This window comes from Quercus lobata, chromosome 2 (assembly GCF_001633185.2).
Source record: "Quercus lobata isolate SW786 chromosome 2, ValleyOak3.0 Primary Assembly, whole genome shotgun sequence".
Taxonomy (NCBI): Eukaryota; Viridiplantae; Streptophyta; class Magnoliopsida; order Fagales; family Fagaceae; genus Quercus; species Quercus lobata.
Window position 1 is genome coordinate 110000 of NC_044905.1, and position 19927 is coordinate 129926.

A 19927-nucleotide genomic window follows, 5' to 3' on the forward strand; every position below is an offset into this window, starting at 1 on the left:
GGACTTGTGGTTATCTTTTGTATGGACAAGTGCTAGGTGACTATGTAGAGTCTGTTGTATCAGTATGGAGAAGTGCTTGGTGACTATGTAGAGTATGTTGTATCAGTATGGTTTAGTATGGACAAGTGGTAGGCAAATATGGAGACTATGTTGTATTTATTAGTTGTTATTTTGGTTATTGTTGAATGTTGTTGTAATTGAACTATTTGCTGTCTATTGTACTTGTTACTATAGTTGCGTTGTGCAGCTTTTGCCTATAATGCCAGCAATTATATTACTTTGGCATTAGTAGCTACTACTTTGGCAAATTCAACCACAGGGCCCTCCTTTGAAGCGATGATAGCTAGTATTGAATGTTTTTTGTCTGTTAATAGGGAACCTATAATGGGTATGAATAGTAACTGTTTGAATCCAGTTGTTTGCATATGATGTACGAGCCATTTACCAGTATCATGTGCTTGTATCTACTTGTTTACCGCTGCTCATGTTATGTGTTCTGGCTCTAGTTTACTGCTGCAGGGGAAGGGAAACCAATTATGGTTTACTGCTGCACGAGTAGGTGCCAAAAACAAAAAAGAAACCCCAGTGGAAATCGACTATAAGATGGTCGACTTCCACTGGGGGATTTTTTTTTTTTTAATCCCAAGTTGGGAACTAATTTCAACAGGCAAGTGAAAAGGGGTATTTTTATAACTTATTGCTTTAAATAGAAATGTATAGATGTAAAAAGTCACGACGGATATAACAATGAACTCAACTTTCATATTTTATGCATAAAACTAACTACAATGCTGAAATTAAATTGCAAGAGTCAAATTAAATGAATTAGGTTATTTGTCTCCATATATTGCAAGGACATACCTTAATGAAATTTTAGACTAAAGAGAACCACACCAAGTCTAAAAGCTCAAATTTGAAACTTTCTTACTTTATCACACAGGCTTTAATATAAGACTTTGATAGACGGTATATTGTAACCATTTAAAAATAGGTACTAAGCATAAAAATAGAATTCAAACGCCACTCATCTCAACGAATCATGCTATATTATTCAAATATTTGCATTCATATTCACGATAAAATCACAAGGCTGGTACAGTTTAAGTGCCAAAAGAGAAAGAAAAAAATTTGAGTAATGTTTTTTTACACATTAAAACATGTTATTTGAAATATAGTACCAAACACATTGACTTGTCTCTACGCCCCTTAGCATTCCAACTGTCTCCCTAGTGGTGTAAGACATTGACGTGCCTAGAGAGACCGTCCTCACACATTCCACCGATGAGATTGAGCTATAATCCATCATTGATCCATTCTTCACCAAATTGACCCCAACATTCAGCTCTTCACAATCAGATTGATAGATCAACTCATTATTGAAGATTTCAAGCTTCCACTGGCCCTTACGTGCCACCTAAAGCCTTGAAGTCACATCCTATGCACTACACATGACACCACCCAAATAGACTTATGGTGGGTTAGGTTGGGTTGTGTTGGTGGGTTGGATACACACTCTACACAGGAAGAGCGATAACGATAAATTTGAAGTTAGAATATTATAATATTCTCTTATATAAATGGAGAATATGTTATTATAGTGATTTTTTTAAAAATATATTATAGTTAGTTGACTAATTTAAACATATCCAAGAAGATTTGTAAAAAATTGTACACCCCCATTCTATGGAATACATGTTACATATTACAATAAGTTTAAATTATTATATAATTTTAGAATTGTAACATTTTTTTTTTCTTTCCAAATATAATTATTATACCTATATTGTTGAAATTTTAATTTTCAGGTAATTTTTTGAATTTTTATTATTTTTATTGCTTTTCTAGGGCCCATATCTTTATTTCCAATACCTATTTTGTTTGTATTTTTTAACCTAAAACTAAAGAGTTTGACAGAAATAGAATACAATTTCATGCTTTTCAACCTAAAAATGAAGAAAAATAAAATAAAACTTCGAGCCCAAAACTGAATTGGACTGAATGGACCTAAGTGGACCGAATAGGATTGAAGTGGACTAAAATAGACTGAATGAACCTAATAGACCGAATTGGACTGCAGTGAATCGAATGAACCTAAATGGACGGAATGGACCTAAGTGGACCGAATTGGACTAAAATAGACCAAAAGGACCAAATAGACTGAATTGGACCGAATTAACCAAAGTGGACCTAAGTGAACCAAATTAGACCGAAATGGACCAAATGGGACTTAACATAAATTCATAACCCTTGTAGGTCTTGCATGAAATACATATGCCAGATCAAACGAGCGCTAAAGTTGATGCCAAAGTTGGCACTTAGAGTGCGTTTGGATTGGGCGTTTTCTACCCAATCCTGCGTTTGCATATTTCAGTTTTTTTTTTTTTTTTTTTTTTTTTTTCACGCGTTTTGGGTGTTGCGGCTACTGTTCATGCACTGTTCAATGAACAGTAGCCGCAAACTTTGACTTTTCAAATTTTTTTGGACCAATCACAGCACATCGTGTATTGTTCACGGACCCACAAATTTCACTTTTCAGCAACTTTTTCATTAAAAATGGGTCCCACGATACTATTCACACATTTAAAAATTATTTCGCTACAGTGTTTTTCAGTTTTCAGTTTCAGTTTTCAGTTTTCAGCTGTATCCAAACGGACCCTTAACATAAAGTCATAACCCATGTGTTTATAGTTTTGATCTTCATGGCGGTCAACATGAGACCTATTATTGCCCAACTATAAAATGCTCACTGCTTGTTCCGAGAAACTAAAACTGGTTTTTCAGTAGTGCAAACCATATTGCTTCTACAAAACCATCAGTCATGAATTGCTCAAAATGATACTGTCCCTTTTGAAACACTATTTGAAAGAATCTTAACACAAGCTGATCGGACAAGTTCACAAAATGTAAGCCAAACAATCTATAGAGGAAGTTCATACATCAAAAGGCACCATGCTATTCTCTCATAACTTGACCAATCAAAGACTTAAAAATAAAACGTATTATGCAGATCTTATATTAGTTGCTGGGAAGCATAAGCAGGTCTCCGTCCATTAACTTTACGCAGAATATGGTATTCTCTGGGCAAGCCAAGGTCTTTGTGAATCTGGGTCAATGAAACGATGCATGAGGAACTGTTCTGCTTCTTCGTCTATCAATTCTCTAGCCCATGCGACCCTCTTTGATGGGCAACTACCTGGCCCATAGCACCTGCATTTTTAATTGAAGCATTCCATACTTATTTAGTGTGCTATTAAGAATAAACTTTCATAAAGACACCAGCATCCATTTCACAAGAAAAGTCAAAGAAAAGAAAATACAACCAACTCAACCAAAACAGTAATCCAACATGTTATCAATTCATTTTCATTTTCATCTCTACTCAGCATCAAAAAAAGGTTATCATTTCAAATCTGTTGTAGATTAATATAACATCATGGTATCATCCAAACTCACTCAGGCCCCTGACAGCTGGATTTGATCAACTAAGTTCACAATTTAAGACAAGTTTTCAGTTGGTGAATGATATCCTATGTGTTTTACATGTAGGCTCTATAAAGTTAGAGGAAGCACTAAACGTGATGTACCTGTATTCATAAAAGCAAGCACTTCTTTCGTTCTCTGTTTTGCCCAAGTTATCCCAGCCAACATGGTTTATGCATGCATCCACATATGTGTATGCATAGACAACCCTTCCAAAAGGTCCCCATGGTCGTCCAAGATATGCATATGAAGTTCCTCCAACGCCAGTGATCACACATCTGCATCAACATAAAAAATATTCATAGGTGACACCCATAGTAGCAGGTGAAGTTTTGGCCCAAAAACTAGAAGGGCCAGGGGAAAAGGAACAACTACAAAACGTAGACAACTTATTGGCAAGACATGATTAATTTAATGACATCTCTAAAAAACGCATTTGCTACTGTAACCAGGATAAGTATGAAAGCCATAAATTTATCTGGCTGTATCAGAAGTGTAATGCATTGGTTTGATATATAGTTTACAGAAGCGAATAACTGGAATAGTAGAAAACAAAGACAGAGGAAAATAATATAAAATTATATAAAAATTTGGGCAGAACCAGATCAACTATTAATGCAACTGCAATTATAATCAATCTTGAAATGACATACAACATGCAACAACTTAGCACAGCTCCAGTTTAAAGAGAGACAATCTTTAGCAATGTGACTCAATAACAGCTCTGGATACGCATGGGTTTGAAAACTTCCAAAATTTAAAATTTTAAATCAATGTGGAGCATTCAAAACATCCAAAGAATTAAGGAGCATGTAATTAATCGTATTTTTAATTCAAAACTTCAACCCTACCCGGCAAAACTTAATCTTTATTCACCGTAATAAATCTACTTAAATTCTTTGTCAAGACCAACCTCTTTTGCAGAGTTTTAAGCAAGCTATCACAGTAAGCTTTGGCAGCAGAGAGATCAAATTTGCCTGTGTCTATAATAACCTTTGAGAAGTTTGCAAAAATAATTGTGGCACCCAATTTCCGAAACTCGGCCAACAATAATGCAAACACCTTTTGCATCACCTGTAGATATTAAAAACAACCAAAAGAAGTCAGATCAATTGATTAGGACTTAATTTAGGTAAAATTCACATATTAAATGAATCACCATATCTCACAAGGTATACAATTATGAGAAATCCAATTCATTGTGAAAGATCTATTTTTTTTCACAAATAAAATAATTCAAATCATTATTATAACTAGTTGATGTCCCGTGCGAGACACACGTATGTTATAAGTTCATTTCGAAATATTTGATAAGAAATTATTTTTATGACCAATTTATAATACTCATTAAGTAATATAATATTTGAGAAATAAGCTTCAATTATTTACGTGCCATTAGAAAAAGGGAAATTTATAATACTCATTAAGTATTGTAAAATTTTAAGATTAATATAATTTAGAATATGAACCTATTGTAATATTGCTTGCATAAATTGGCAAATATTTAATTACTTTTCCAACTTAAGAACATAATTATTCTTATTATATTCTTGATTGTGTGTTAAATTTTTTTTGTTGGATTTTGTTTAAATTTGTTTTATTCTCTAAGAATGCATCATATGGTATAACCTTAGGCTACTAAGGTATTAAACGGAATAAAATGAAAAACTTTAAGTTTGATGGACTAAAATGACAATTATAGGGTGTAAATTTTATGTGTGTCTATGTGTGTAGAGAGAGAGAGAGAGAGTCATACAAATTCTTTGAACTTTATTAATAAATACATTGAAATAAACACATCTTCCATTAATTAATACTTTGATATAAATGCTAAACTTTGAAGAGGTGGAAGCTTAAATAAAGATAATCTCAAGGAATGTGCCATGTAACAAAACCTCATACAAAGTAAAACAAAAAGTATTTAGAGTAACCTTAAAGCTCTATGTGCAGCCTAGACTACTTTCTTGTGTTACAAGGAAATCTTATGCAATCCAACAAGTATTTACCTTGTGAAGTATGCGGTGAGGAGCTGGGTCATGAAGTTTTGATTCAGGGCTGCAACATAAAAATGAAACTAGTAATTATATGATCCAAAAACAAGACGGCATACAAATCAGAGTTAAGATGCTGCAACCTGCAGAGCCATCGATATAGATGTTGCAATATTGCATCAGCATATACATTTCCAAACGTGACTGCATCTGCAAGGCACCTTTGGATCAACTGTTTTAGGACACGAAATGCAGGTGCACATGCGGTATCCTCATCAAAGCCAACATGTTCATTCTGAACAGGTGCTCCAGAATGCATGTCCTGGTCATATCCTAGCAAAGCACCTCCTTCCATTTCATTCACTTGGTTGCTTTTCAAAAGAGCATTTACAGCCAGGTGATGAATCTTTAGCTCCACTGTTATTTTTCTATATGCACCAGGGTATGTAAGAACAGGTTGATGGACCTCATCAGCAAAACAGGTATCTTCCTCATTAATGCCACCTAGATCTGGAACACCATCATCAGATATCCAAAGTACCTGTTGTTGATCACGTAGTGCTCTTGAAAAGATGAGATCTGCTGTAAATACAAGCCAATCAAGTTCAAAAGTCCCCACTGGTACATGGGCATATCTTGACAGAGAGATTCTGTCATTCAACCACTGGGACGATGCAGCACAACGTTGCATTCCAATTTTCGCAGCCACTTGCTGCCACCCAAGAACCTGATAGTGACTATCGCGAGCATTGGAAGGAATGGTCACACATGGGAAATCATCTAGAGCTCGTATACCTGACTTCATTGATTGAGCATTTGGGCATTCAATAACAGCAATTATAGGTCCGTGATGTTCATGTCTGTACTCATTTATTTCTCTTTGCAAAATCTTTTCAGCATCCTTGATATATCCAACATAGTCCACCTTGAAAATAACACCATTTCTAGGAGGAGGTGGTTCAACAGATAGAGCTTGGCAAGCTTCACGGAATTGTTTTTCAAGAAAAGACGGTGACAAATCTTTATTTTGATAAGGATTAACCACCACAACAGATATTGTTCTTGATGCAGGAAAATACCCAATATATATAGCTCGTCCTTCAGAGGTGCTGTGATACAAGTAAAAGACAATATATGGATTTTTCCAGATAAGAGCATTCGGTTGTTGTCTTCATGTGTAGTTCACTCAGACTCCAGGCATCCTGGATATTTCTTTTCTTACCTGTTTTGTCCACTTTACAGACACAACCAATCTGGAGGATGGCATTAAACTCCAATGGCACCTTTGTTTCATATATCCCCTGATCAAAGGATTGCATTCCAGTCAAACCACTTAAGTAGATATCTCAAATAAAACTGGTAGCATTGAGTCATTTTAGCCCTATTAAACAAACCAAGTTCTGAATTTCAATATTCCAACCCTTAGAGTGGACGTTAAAATACATATAAATAGACAAATAACCATAGAGGGGGGAACTATTATGTCTCAGAATCACTTAGGAAATCGTGAATTCAATCACTTAACCATATTTTTTAACACTCCCCCTCACGTGTGAGACCCAGCACATGGGATTTTAAACATTTTAAATGGGAGAAGAATACAGACAATGATCAAACTCAAGATCTCCTGCTCTAATACCATGTTAAATTACCAATTGTCCCCAGAAGCTTAAATTGTTAGGAGATGGTGAATTCAATCACTTAACCATAATTCTAACACACAAGGATGAAAAATAGGCAAACAAAATCAAGAGACAAACATGTGCACTTACATTTGCAAATGCATTAGTAGGATCATTCATCTAAGAGTTAAACCCTTTCCAAATGTGTTACAGCAAAGAATACGGGAAAGAAATCCCATAGAGTAACTTAAGATGCTTGGAACCAATAAGTTCACAAGAAATTTCTATTGCCTATACTCACATTTCAAAGCTAAGAAGGAAATTCATAAAAGCCCTTAAAAATTAGCATTGTAGAGGGACAGGATTAATAAGTAATATAATTTTTACATAGCATGCAATAAAAACTTCCACACTATTTGAGCATTATTGGGAGATCTTGCATATACATTATCCCTATGATATCTACAGTTTCCAAAAATAGAAAGACCCAAAAAGAATGCCTATAATGCCTCAATAATGCCTTAAAGCAATTTTAAAGTCATCTTAAACAAAAGTAGATGTAACCTGCTATACTTATTTCATGCAACTTACACAACTGATCATGAAATCATAAGTTGTACTCATAGAGTCTAAAATTTTATGTTTGACATAAGTTGTACCCATTGTCTCTTTGCCAGCTGAAAAAAGACAATATAAAGCGCTAAAAAAATATAAAGTTGCTGATGCAACACCTCATACATTAAATTAATCTAGTTTTGATAGCTTGCAATCTACAAATAAAATACCCCACATTTCTGTTAATGCACAAGCAGAAAACATCAAACTTCAAACCATATAGGAGATTTCCTAATCAATCTGTTTTTTATTGGTAGCCAACATGAGAACACAAGCGTAATTGCCATTTAAAATAAAGGGTAAGAAACTTGTGACATTAAACGGAAATGAAGACCAGTAATATAACTATATAAGAAATCATGCACAAGGTATGCAACCTAGGTTGCACGGACACGCCATTTTTGGCGTCGTGTCCGCGTCCGACACGTGTCGGACACCGGAACGGGGACGACGCGCCAGATTCCGGTGTCCGGCGGTGTCCCTTTTCTTTTTCTTTTTTTCGCTTCTCCGACGCGGCTCCGACACGGCGCCGACGAGGTTCCGACGCCTCCGACACGCCACCAGTGAAAAAAAAAAAGAAAAAAATCACAGATTTTGACCGAAACTTACCAATGCCGTTGATTTTGTGATAACCCAAAATAATATAGCAAGTTTAGAGTCTCTTAGACTGAAAGTTGAAACCACATCTCAAGATCTTCTCAACCCACCCTCCCTCTGTCGCTGCCACTGCCGTTGCCCTCTGTCCCTCGCCGGAGTTAGATCGGACCAATCGGCGAGCTCCGATGTCGACGCCGTGCCATCTGTCCTCTGTCCCTTCCGAACTCTTCTCTATTCTCTCTGTCTTTTTTTTTTTTTTTTTCTTCTTCTTTCTTTCTTTCCGATGTTAACTTGAATCTACTGTTACTTAGACATAGGGTCCGTTTGGATTGAGCTTATTTTTGCTGAAATTGAAAACTGAAACTGAAAACACTGTAGCAAAATAATTTTTAAATGTGTGAATAGTATTGTGGGACCCAGTTTTAATAAAAAAGTTGTTAAAAAGTGGAATATGTGGGTCCGTAAACAGTGCATCTGTACACTGTTCACAGTTGAATTGGTCATATTATGCGGCTGCCAAAAAAAAAAAAAAACAGAAAACGCAGACGCTGGAAAACTCTTAGCCCAAACGGGCACATAATATATAACGCGTTTTGCTTTTGCTTTTGCTTTTGTTTTTGTTTTGTGTTTTTTTTTTTTTTTTTTTTTTTTTTTTACCGTGCTATGGCGTGTGGCGTGTGGCCTGTGTGCCCTTCATCGTTTTTTTATTTTTTATTTTAATATATATATATATATATTTTTTTTTTAATATTAGTTATAACTTATAAATTTGTTTTTGTGTGTCCTGCTATAGTTTTATTTATTTATTAAAATTAAATATTGTAGGTAATTTTACTAAAATGAATACTGAAAGTGCTTGAAGATTTTGTGTATTATTGTAGTATTTTGGGTGTTAGTTTACTTATTTGTAGTTCTTACATAATTTAAATTCTAAACATAAATGTATTTTGTCTAAAAATATTAAAAAATATGCCTAAATATAAAATTTAATTAATTATTTAACCGCCGTGTCCCCGCCGTGTCGTGTCCTTATTTTTCAAAAATTGTCGTATCCCCGTGTCCGTGTCCGTGTCGTGTCCATGTCCGTGTCCGTTTCCGTGCAACATAGTATGCAACAAGAACCATATATGCTTTTTTCAATTTCTTAAATGATTATAGGTTAGCATACTGACCTCAACTTCAGGGTCTGCAAGGAGGGCTGCAAGTTTTTTGCTATATTTTCTAAATTGATCTTCATCAATTATAACCTATTCATAATTCATCAAAGAAGAAGGAAATTAAACCTCAAATACCTTTCATATGAAAAAATCTGGTAGAAGCACCATTATTGTAACTTTAAAAGAGCTAACAGTAAACATACCTCATACAAGTTAAAGCTACGCCTTCCATGAGGAAGAATCTTGCTTACACGCCTTCCCAGAAATTCTTCTGTTACAGGTGCTTTTGAGTTGAGGTAAAATACCCTAGGAACAGTCATGGGAATCTTAAGCATGATTCCTTCTAAAACAACCCAAGCAAAAAATTGGCCATCTGAACTCGGAACTGGCTGTATAATCTGAACCATAGAAAGAAGAGATCAACCTTCAATTCAAACCATTCCATCTAAGTGTTTAAAACGAATTAAAACCAATACCTGCCAGTGGCAGCGTGTTAGAGATGCTTCATGCCTCTTAAAATATGAACTGACACCAGATCTGCCCTGAGTATCTTTATGATTTCTCACATCACCCAGCACTTCAAGAAGACCTTTACCACGGCGTGGGGTCCTTGAATTGCTCAATCTGTTAAAGTCAGTGCCATTTTACCAAGTAGTAGATTAGCAACATCATCAGGACAAAATATCTAAGCTCACGTTAAGAGACTTGCATACATATCACAGTTCATTTGAAGTTCTACATATAGTTGGTGGGTAGAACCACATATTTGGCCAATCAAATAAAATTTACTAAGGACCTGTTTGTAGTCCCATGGAAAGTGGACAGTTATATTCTCATACGACCTAAATGATGCGGAGTCATCCACCATAGTTGTTGGGGTGGATCAATTTTTAAGAATTAAGAAACTCCCTTATTTAGCTTTTTATGTTTATGGTTGCCACTTTTGAATTGCTTCATTGATGACTATATTTTTTCACAAAATCATATCACATAAACAACAAAACAATTCATTGTCCATGGGAAATAAAAACAGGCCCTATTTTTGGTCAGCCTAATCTTTTTAGTTACACAGTTCTATGCCAAACTCCAAATGGAAAAACAATATCATTTTATAAATAATAAAATGTAAACTGGTTCTTTCAATGTTATTATCAGATCTATTGTATGGAAGAAAACTCAAAACAAAAGATGTACTAGGCAAATTGTGAATCACATTTGTACAATATCCAATCTGTATGAACAGTTCTAAAACCATCAGATGGGCCTTTGTACATAGGAAACAAAGAGCATACCTTTGCCTCTTCCTTCTCTCTAGAGTATCTTTCCACTTTCTTTTCTTCAGTTCAAGCCATCCTCGATAATCTACATTTTTGTCAATATTTTCAGAAGAAAGGGCAGGTAGCCTATGATCAGTTTGTTGTTGCAGGCAGCCTACTTGGTCATTTGTCTTGACAGAGTTTTGTCTATTATTAACTTCATAGCAACGAACAATTGGTCTAGGTCCAGTTACAGATTTTCTGCTTTTGTTTCCAAAGTCCTCCAAGTCTTTAACAATTTCTTCATTCATCACACCATTGGCGCCAACAGCATCACTATTCTTTTTCAAAAATTCATCCCTGTTCAACGAGCTGAAGATATCAACTAATTTGCGTTGTCGAAACTTGTCCTTCTCACGAACCTTCTTATGCAGCCAATCAGGATGTAGTACCCTAGGGACGGGATTCACAACCTGAAAATTTCAACTCATCTTACATGAGGCACACAAAAGAAAAAGGGAGATAGATAACTTCAACAAATAACAATGAACAAGCAACAAAACCTTTTGCATTGTTGCAGGAATGGTAATAACTTTCTGAATTGCTGAACTAAGCCTTTGCTTGTAATAAGACCAGTCAATAATGGATCTAATGCCCACATCTGATGAAATCTTGCACCATCTCCGCACATAATGCTTCATTATTTCTGTGAATTCAAATGTGTACATGCTTTCTTTAGTACATAAACAAGAAGTAAATGAAATTTAAGAAAACCATGGCAGAACTTTACCAGCATCAGTTTCAAATATTGCAACAGGAACAGCACGCTCACTTAAGAAAACCTTGGATGATGCATTTAAATTTGGCTACATGCAAGTGGTATAATTAAAATAAATGTCAGATAATTGATGAGGATTTTGACAGTTGCCATAAAAAAAAACAAACACCAATAACTATGTAAAGCATGAAGAGCAGAATCGTACTTGGTTTTGAAAGTAAAGTTCTCCGGAAAAGATCCAGGGAGCACACACCAGATACCATCTGTATCTAATTCAAGTGGTTTTCCAATTTTTTCAACCAATACGCGAGCATTCTGAATTATTTTTGCTCCTGTATACGTAACTACTCCAGCCATTTCCATTGAGTACCATCTTGCACCCCTGGAAGAAATAAATGTTTGAGAGATAACACAAACACAGAAGCCACTGTAACAACAGGCTCCATACAATTAGTTTTCAAACCAAATGGAAATCACCAAACTCAGTTGCGCATGACGTAACCATAGAAGGAATTCAGTATACACTTATGGGCAAGTTGTAATGAATCATAAAGCACTACCATATCCTGCAAAAACAATACGAGACTATGTAACTCATCATCACAAATTGACTATATTCCAATTGTTCCAAAAGCTGATGAATAATCTTCATACTTGTGCTTCCTGGATTTTTATAGAATTTCCACTAGCCTTGGCTTCTGACAATTTCCCTTTCCAAACCTTGTTAAGTCCTTTGTATTCATACCTTCTGTCCCGAAAGCTTGAACAAGATCAAAAGAAATGCGACTTAGTGAAAAGAAAATGTAATTCAGGAATACACAGACGCACACAAAAGGACTTTCCTTTTGAATATTACAAATTCAGAATTTATAGCATAACAAAATTTTAACTGCTCACCTACGAACAGTGTCAACCTAAAATGGCTTTTCCCGCATGCAGATCCCTACTTCTCGGAGTTCAGTGACTGGCTTATCAAGTACCCGTTTATATGCCTGCAGAAGACAGTAAAATTTATTATCTCTGGTATTACTTAAGCAAAAACATCTACTAGTACCAAGTGAGAAATATACCTTCTGACTGTACTTTTTTAGACGTTCTTTTAGCCTCAATTGTTGCTCTGTCTTTGGTAGGTCAAGAAAAGATTTTGGCAACTGACCACCAGTACCATCAACGAACTCAGACTCAATTTGCTTCTTCAAATGATAATAGTCACTGAAGTTATTAAGGAGATGTGCATACACAATCATCAGTCAGTCTTTTATTGATGCACCTATAGAAATAAGGGAAGACTGAAACTAGAAATAAAAACCTCTTCTTTGCCATGAATGTCTCTCCACGCCAAACCCATTCAAGCTTTCGTAGACAAGTTTTTCCTGGACGGTTGAAATCACATGCAGTGCAGACCTCATCTGTAACTATTGATGGTGGCTGGAATAAAACAAGAAGAAACCTTGGTATACATTGATAGCAAAGGTACAAATTGGGGGGATGAGACCAACAAAAACTATTTGATGATGCTGATGTACAAAACAAAATAAACATTTAAAACCACTAATATATCAGCTCAAATTGGAAAAGACATTGTAATGCACTAATCAGGAGATAACTCTCAAAGAAACAAGATAATTAAGAGGCATGAAAAAGGCATGTTAATGAACACAAAACCTTACCAGAGCAATGTTGATATGTAAATATGTTCATTTTCTTCTCTCTCTCTTGCCGCCACACCAACCCCACCACAACTGCCAACAACTCCAGCAACCAAGACAAAAAACAAGGCTGAGCTCCATCAATCAAAATAGCTAACCACTGCCCATCATAACAATCACCAAACCAAGCCTAAGCCACCATTTCTCCCCTTGAACCAAAACCCAAGCCACCATAAACCCATCATTACACAAAGCTTTGGTAATTTTACAAAGGCTACACCACCATGTATCCAAACCATAATGCATCCATTACCAGGTCTAATTCAGAAAATATATATTCCCAAGCTGGATTCTGTGAATTGAAGTTTCTATTTTCAGAGATGGCAACACTTGTAAATTCACACTAATCCTGCCATTGCAGGGTCTGAGAGGGGAGATCCAAATATACAGTCCTAACACTCAGCATATATACTTGAAAATGGCTGCTCACGTAAATTAAACCATGAACACCAGCCATTGTTTGACCAATATAAATAACATGTTAATCACGCAGAGTGGTTATCAACATGTAAAGAATTAACTCTCTGATTGTAGCATTTATTTATTAAGAAATGTGGGAAATGCTAAAGCCAATAAATAGGCCTTTGGATGTTGTGGATTTTAGTGAAAGCATAAAATTGGAATCCCACTTTGATATGGACATGATAAAAGAATGAGAAAAAAGACTAAAAAATGACCATGCCAATCAATAAGAACCAAAGTAAAGTTATCACTTACCAATTACAGAATCTATCTAAATATGGTTGCATGCAGATGTAAACGCAATAATATGAAAATTTATTCTTTCATCTGTCATATAGAATTGTAATAAGAAATGAAGGGGTTAATATTCAAACAATTAATAGCCTGTTAACCATTAACTCTCAAGATGTACATGCCATAATTAAGAATATTTTCTGGGTAAAGAAAAGAACTGCAAGAACTTGTAATGAATAAAAATTAAACTAATAATAAACAAATTGAACCCAAGTTGGGAGTTTGTACCTTTAGGCCCTGGCTTCCTTGAGGGAGATAACTATCACGTTTGACCCAAGCAAAGCAATCCAGATGGCAAGCAAATTTAGCACGACACTCCCCTTGATTCTTGTCACACTGAAATCCTACCTCCTGAGCCCAAAAAAAAAAAAAATTCAACAGGGAGGGGAGAAACATTAAAAAGAACAAAGCTATACTTCTACATGGAGCAACCAAGATATCCCGATGACAACTGAAATAAGAATATCTCAAAGATCACATGTATATAAGAACAATTCAACTATTACTACTCTTACTAGAATAATTAATGTTAAACTCGGCATCAAGTCAATAGTTTTGCACACATTTAATCAAAGATTGAGAAGCAGAGAAAATTTTAGCTAACAATGCTTTTGAAACTTCTTTCATAATTGCCATGATAGCATCAAGGTCCAATAAAACATAAAAGAAATTTGAAATGTGTAACTTTTGTCAATTACTGTTGCTGTAATTTAAAATATGATATGAATACAGTAAAAAAAGAAATGAAAGTTCAAAGAAGTTCGAAGTAAAATGCATGCAATCCCACTACTAACAGAAAAGCCAAAAATTTTCATGTATGTGTAATTTCAGTTGAATTTTTTGGAGAGCTAAACAACAGAAAACTAAATATTCTGTAAAGCACTCTATATCTAAATACTTCAATTGAATAAAGACACAATTGATGTAACACAACATGTTACAGGCAAAAACATAGACTAAACAATATGAAAGTCTGGTTCAATATTTTAGTGGCAAAATGATTTCAGAAGTCTTTTGCTATAAGCCACAAGCCATTAGCCAGCAGTAGATCACTGACTAACTATAACAACATATTTATAGCCATTGATCATGATACAGGGTAAATTTATGCATGCAACTAATGATATTTATGTTCTAGCCTTCTCGGTAATAAAAAGAAGGTAAAAGTCTAAGCTGATATTCTAGTCATTCAACTAACAGAAATAAACAAGGCACCTCACTCATTTTTAACCCATGATAGGCTGCTCTGCTTTCCAGGAACGGCCAGTCAAAAAAATCACCATTGTACGTGACATAAATACCAGGCTTCACCTCTCGCATATGGGCAAACCACTGTCTAAGAAGCTCTACCTGCAAGAACAATCAGATCACTTAACAAAAATTATCCTGCATAAGCATCCTAAAGCAGTCTAGGAAACCTAATTGATATAAATGCACATGCATATTATATGGACAAACAATAAACACACGTGCTGGAACACAAACACATACACATGCAATATAAATGTATACCTAACTAAATACATGCATCTATACATACATATAAAGATTTGTGTATCATTACCTCATTTCTCACATTTGTCACTTTAAAATACCCTTCAAATTCCGGTTTTGGAGTATACTCTAAGTCCTCTATGTCATCTCCAACACACTGAAAATAAACACAAAAAAGTTGCAGATATTTATTAGCTATTGCCAATGAAGGATTGAGTCTATCAACACAGAACAAAATCATGGCTAGGGGATCAATGAATAACAAGCAATGGCAATAATGGGGCTTACATAGATGCAAAAGAAATGAATAATAATTCATTTTCATCAGCAATCACTGGAGGAAATCAAACTTTTATGAACATATACTGGCCACAATCTTAAAAATCATTGATTTGGTTAATTAATTACAAAGGTAACATAATATTGGAACTCGAGAATATAACATCTGTTGTAACCAAGAGTAAATCATAGATATTATAAGGAGATAATCTTCAATGCTTGTCAATGAACTGAATTAGTATTACCAAAATAGTTAGGATATATTGCTTATAAAAATAAAAATAAAATAAAAAGGAAACTTCTGTGAGAGCCAACCCTGCATTAGTCATCTTTTACAAATACATCCCCCCCCCCACACCCCAACCCTGCTCCTCACCCCCAGGTTCTTTAACATGCATCTGTGAGAGCCATTAACTCTACCAATATGTCCCAAACTTCTTAATTAAAAACCAGATAATACTCATTTTATACATCTTAGGCTGATAAATCACAGTTATACTGGGAACAGGGAGAAGAATACAACAACCCCCCCCCCCTCCAAAAAAAGCTTCAAATGCAAATAACTAGTTATAAAATTAAGCAACTATTATACCTGAACATAAGACAGACCAGAGGAATCACAAAATCTTATTGCAAGACAGATAAAGAATTCACTGAAAGAGCACTAAGCTTAAGCCAATCATGTGTACCTCTCTGTTAATAATCAGGTACCCTTGTCCATCAACCATGTACGAGATCATCATTATTAAATCGTATTCAGCATCAGGAAATTTCAAAGGAAGCTTTGTAGTCTCAATATCAAACGCACAAACATGCACTTCAGCACGTTGCAAAAGATCTGTCCTCTTTTCCAGCATAAGACCAGTACTGGATACACTAACGTCATACCATTGCCCACATCGCACATCTGAGTCATGAATTTCTCAGTGTCTCTAAAGGAGGTAGAAAAATAAAAATGAAATCTCAAAAGAAATAGAAAGAAACAAGAAATCACCATTATCAATGGCAAATCGAACATGATAAGGAACATCATACTCGCGGAGATCAACAATACAATCTAGAAAATCTTGAGGCCTTTGTTCTCTGCAGATCAAGTACCAAATATTTGGGATAAGTAAAGAGATACCACATGTAAGAAAAGGTAAAAGGTCAGTGCTAGGGAGTAGAACTGCAGAAAGAAAACAATAACCTTTTCACTGAAAGGGCAATAATGGCTGGTTCAACGCAAATGGAACCTGAATGAAGAATAGAGCCTTACCTTTTCCCTGCTATAATGGACTCATATGCTTCTGCAGCATCAAATTTTTCCTGGTTTCTTTGAACGACATGCAATAGGTTACTCTTCACATTCATTAATTGTTGAACCGTGTCAAAAGATAGCTTCAAATAAGGTTTGTGCAAGCCAGACAAATGGTTTTTCTGTCCAGAAGCATACAAAGATATCAGAATGCATATATAGGGATACAGAATTATAATACCAACTCAAGAATAAATAATGATAATGATGTGCAAGGATATGACAATTAAATAACCAATCATAACAAGCCCACTATAGTAAATTAAGTCTGCAGGTGAATGATATAGATTATAAAATTATCTGCAACAATTATTTTAGCATGGTACGACCTAACACTCTAGAAAAGATGATTAGCAAGAAAATGGGTTGAATAGACAACTATACACCCTAACTGCAAATTTGATGTATTTTTTTGCAAAACATAATGGTTATTTAATCATGAAGCATACAAGGAAAGATAACAAAAAGGTGGAATGATATAGTTTAAATATTCTTTGTCAATCATAAATAAATCATGCAATCCTATGCATACTTCTAGAATTTCTACAATTTAATGATAGGCTAACAAGAAAAGGCTAATGACCAAAAAGCAGAGCATAAGCCCAACTTCTGCATGAAGTACAAATTCAAGCAATAAAGATTAATTACCTGAGCCACAGAAGTTGCACCATGCCGTTTTGACAGCCTACTCCAATCAATTGCATCAATAATTGGGTTCTCAAAGTTACTCACCAGTTCATCTTTCGGAGGTTCATATGGAGGCACGTTTTCAAGTTCTGCTTCAGCAGTAGCAAGATAAAGTTAGCTTTAATGATTCTTTGTTACCGAGATTCTTCTTGCAACCTCAAGTGTTCCACTTCTTTATATTTCTTTCTAATGCCCCTTAGGAAAAAATATAAAGAAATGGAAGACCTGAGGAAGCAAGAAGAATCTCGGAAACATAGAATAATTAAAGCTAACTTTATCTTGCTGCTGCTGAAGCAGAACTTGAAAACATGCCTCCATATGAACCTCCAAAAGATGAACTTGTGAGTAACTTTGAGAACCCAATTATTGATTTATGCCTTAGGTCGTGGGTTATGACGTGAACCCACGACCTGAAGCTTTAAGCCCATTTTGACGAAAATACTTTTCAGTAAAAAAAGATTAGAAACCTATTAGAAATAAGTCATGCCATGGAAAACAACGCACCCACGAACCATTTACAAATTTAATTGTATGAAGTAACGAACCTCAGTATTAATCCTTGCTTTGGATATGGCATCATCCTTGAGCAACTTCTTCAATACCTGCACAAAGTTCACTAACCATTAGCATCACAACTTGAAAATCTCTATACACTACCAATAACCAAAAAACCTCAAAACATAGTCACTTGCCTTACGAAATGGAGAAACTATAAATAAATAGAAGAGTTGAGGAAACAAGAAGAATATTGTCAACAAAGAATCATTGATGCAACAAGTTTGTAGCTGCTGCTGAAACAGAACATGAAGCAAGATAGTTAGTTCTTGTTAATGCATGCACACGGAAGCGGGAATTAAACTTCTTTTCATTAATAACAAGAGAACCATAGATAACCACAAACACATGAATATGTACCTCGAAGATAACGGCAACAAGAATTGTATCATTCACAAACACATGAATATCTACCTCCAGCTAATGTCCCAACTGTACCTTTCACCTAGTTCCAATAATATACATTAAAACCATTTTGGCCACAAAAATAATTTCATGAACTTTTCAACACCAGCTTGAAATGTCCAGTTAAAGGAATAAGGTATCATTTGAGTTACCTTTTTTGAACCTTACGCTTTCTCGTATAATAAGGAGGAGGTCTTGCATGTCCTTCGTCAGATGCCTCGGGCCCAGTGTTGTGTCCATGTTTGTGCCCCCCTGTCCCACAAGGAGGTGCCTTAGATATGCGTTTTGGCCGACCTTCTGCCGCTGCAGCTAACCCAACAGGCTGCTCAGGCTGAACATGGGGTGGGTCGATGGCTGAAGAAGGGCCAGTGGACGTACTGTGGGAAGGTGGGTCCTGTTGCAAGTCAGGAGGGATTTGATCAAGACCCAGGTCAAATGATGGAATAGGTGATAGCTCGGGAAATGACCGTGGGGTGGGTGAACGAATGTCAGACCCAGGACAGGCATGTGGGGTGGGTGGAGGGATGGTGGGACTAGGGGACTCATGTGGAGTGGCTAAAGGGATGGTGGGGGTAGGGGACTCATGTGGAGTGGCTAAAGGGATGGTGGGGGTAGGGGATGGATGTGAGGTGGGTGAAGGGATGGTGGGGCTAACGGATGGATGTGGGGTGGGTGAAGGGATGGTGGGGCTAAGGGATGGATGTGCGGTGGATGGAAAGGGATCGAGGGTAGGGACAACCTGAGGGGTAGCAACAGGCGGACGAGAGCAACGTCCGGCAGGAGCTGTGCTCGTGCTTGGGCTCTTAGTAGTGCTTGGCCTCTAAGTAGGCGCTGCCGCAGGAGTAGCTGCCTCCTCATTCGGGGCCTCAGGTTCCCGAGGTCGTACACGGCCAATCTCATGCACTGCCTCCAGCACATTAATAATGTCATTGTGGTCCTCCGTGCCCACTGGGTGACAGCGCATCATACAGACATATCCTTCAATCTGCACATGGAAAAACCAAGTATATTAATAATGCAATATCAAAATGAAGAAAGCCAATCAATAGTATAATAAAGGTTGGTTCCAAATTGATACGGCAACTAATAATTGGAAATTATAGGGACACCAAGTGTTACATTGGACTAAATTGAAATTAGCTTTTGTATTAAAGATGTAGTTAGCGGATATCGTGTTCTCAAAAATGCAAATTAAAAATTCAAATGAGGAAAAAAATTAAAAATAATAAAAATGGAAAGAAGAATGTAT

At 35.9% G+C, this 19927-nt stretch overlaps 1 pseudogene; it reads right to left on the reverse strand.

Annotated features, from left to right (window-relative positions):
* Positions 1-2823: 2823 nt before the first annotated feature.
* LOC115977718 lies at positions 2824-18342 on the reverse strand (annotated as a pseudogene).
* Positions 18343-19927: the final 1585 nt, after the last annotated feature.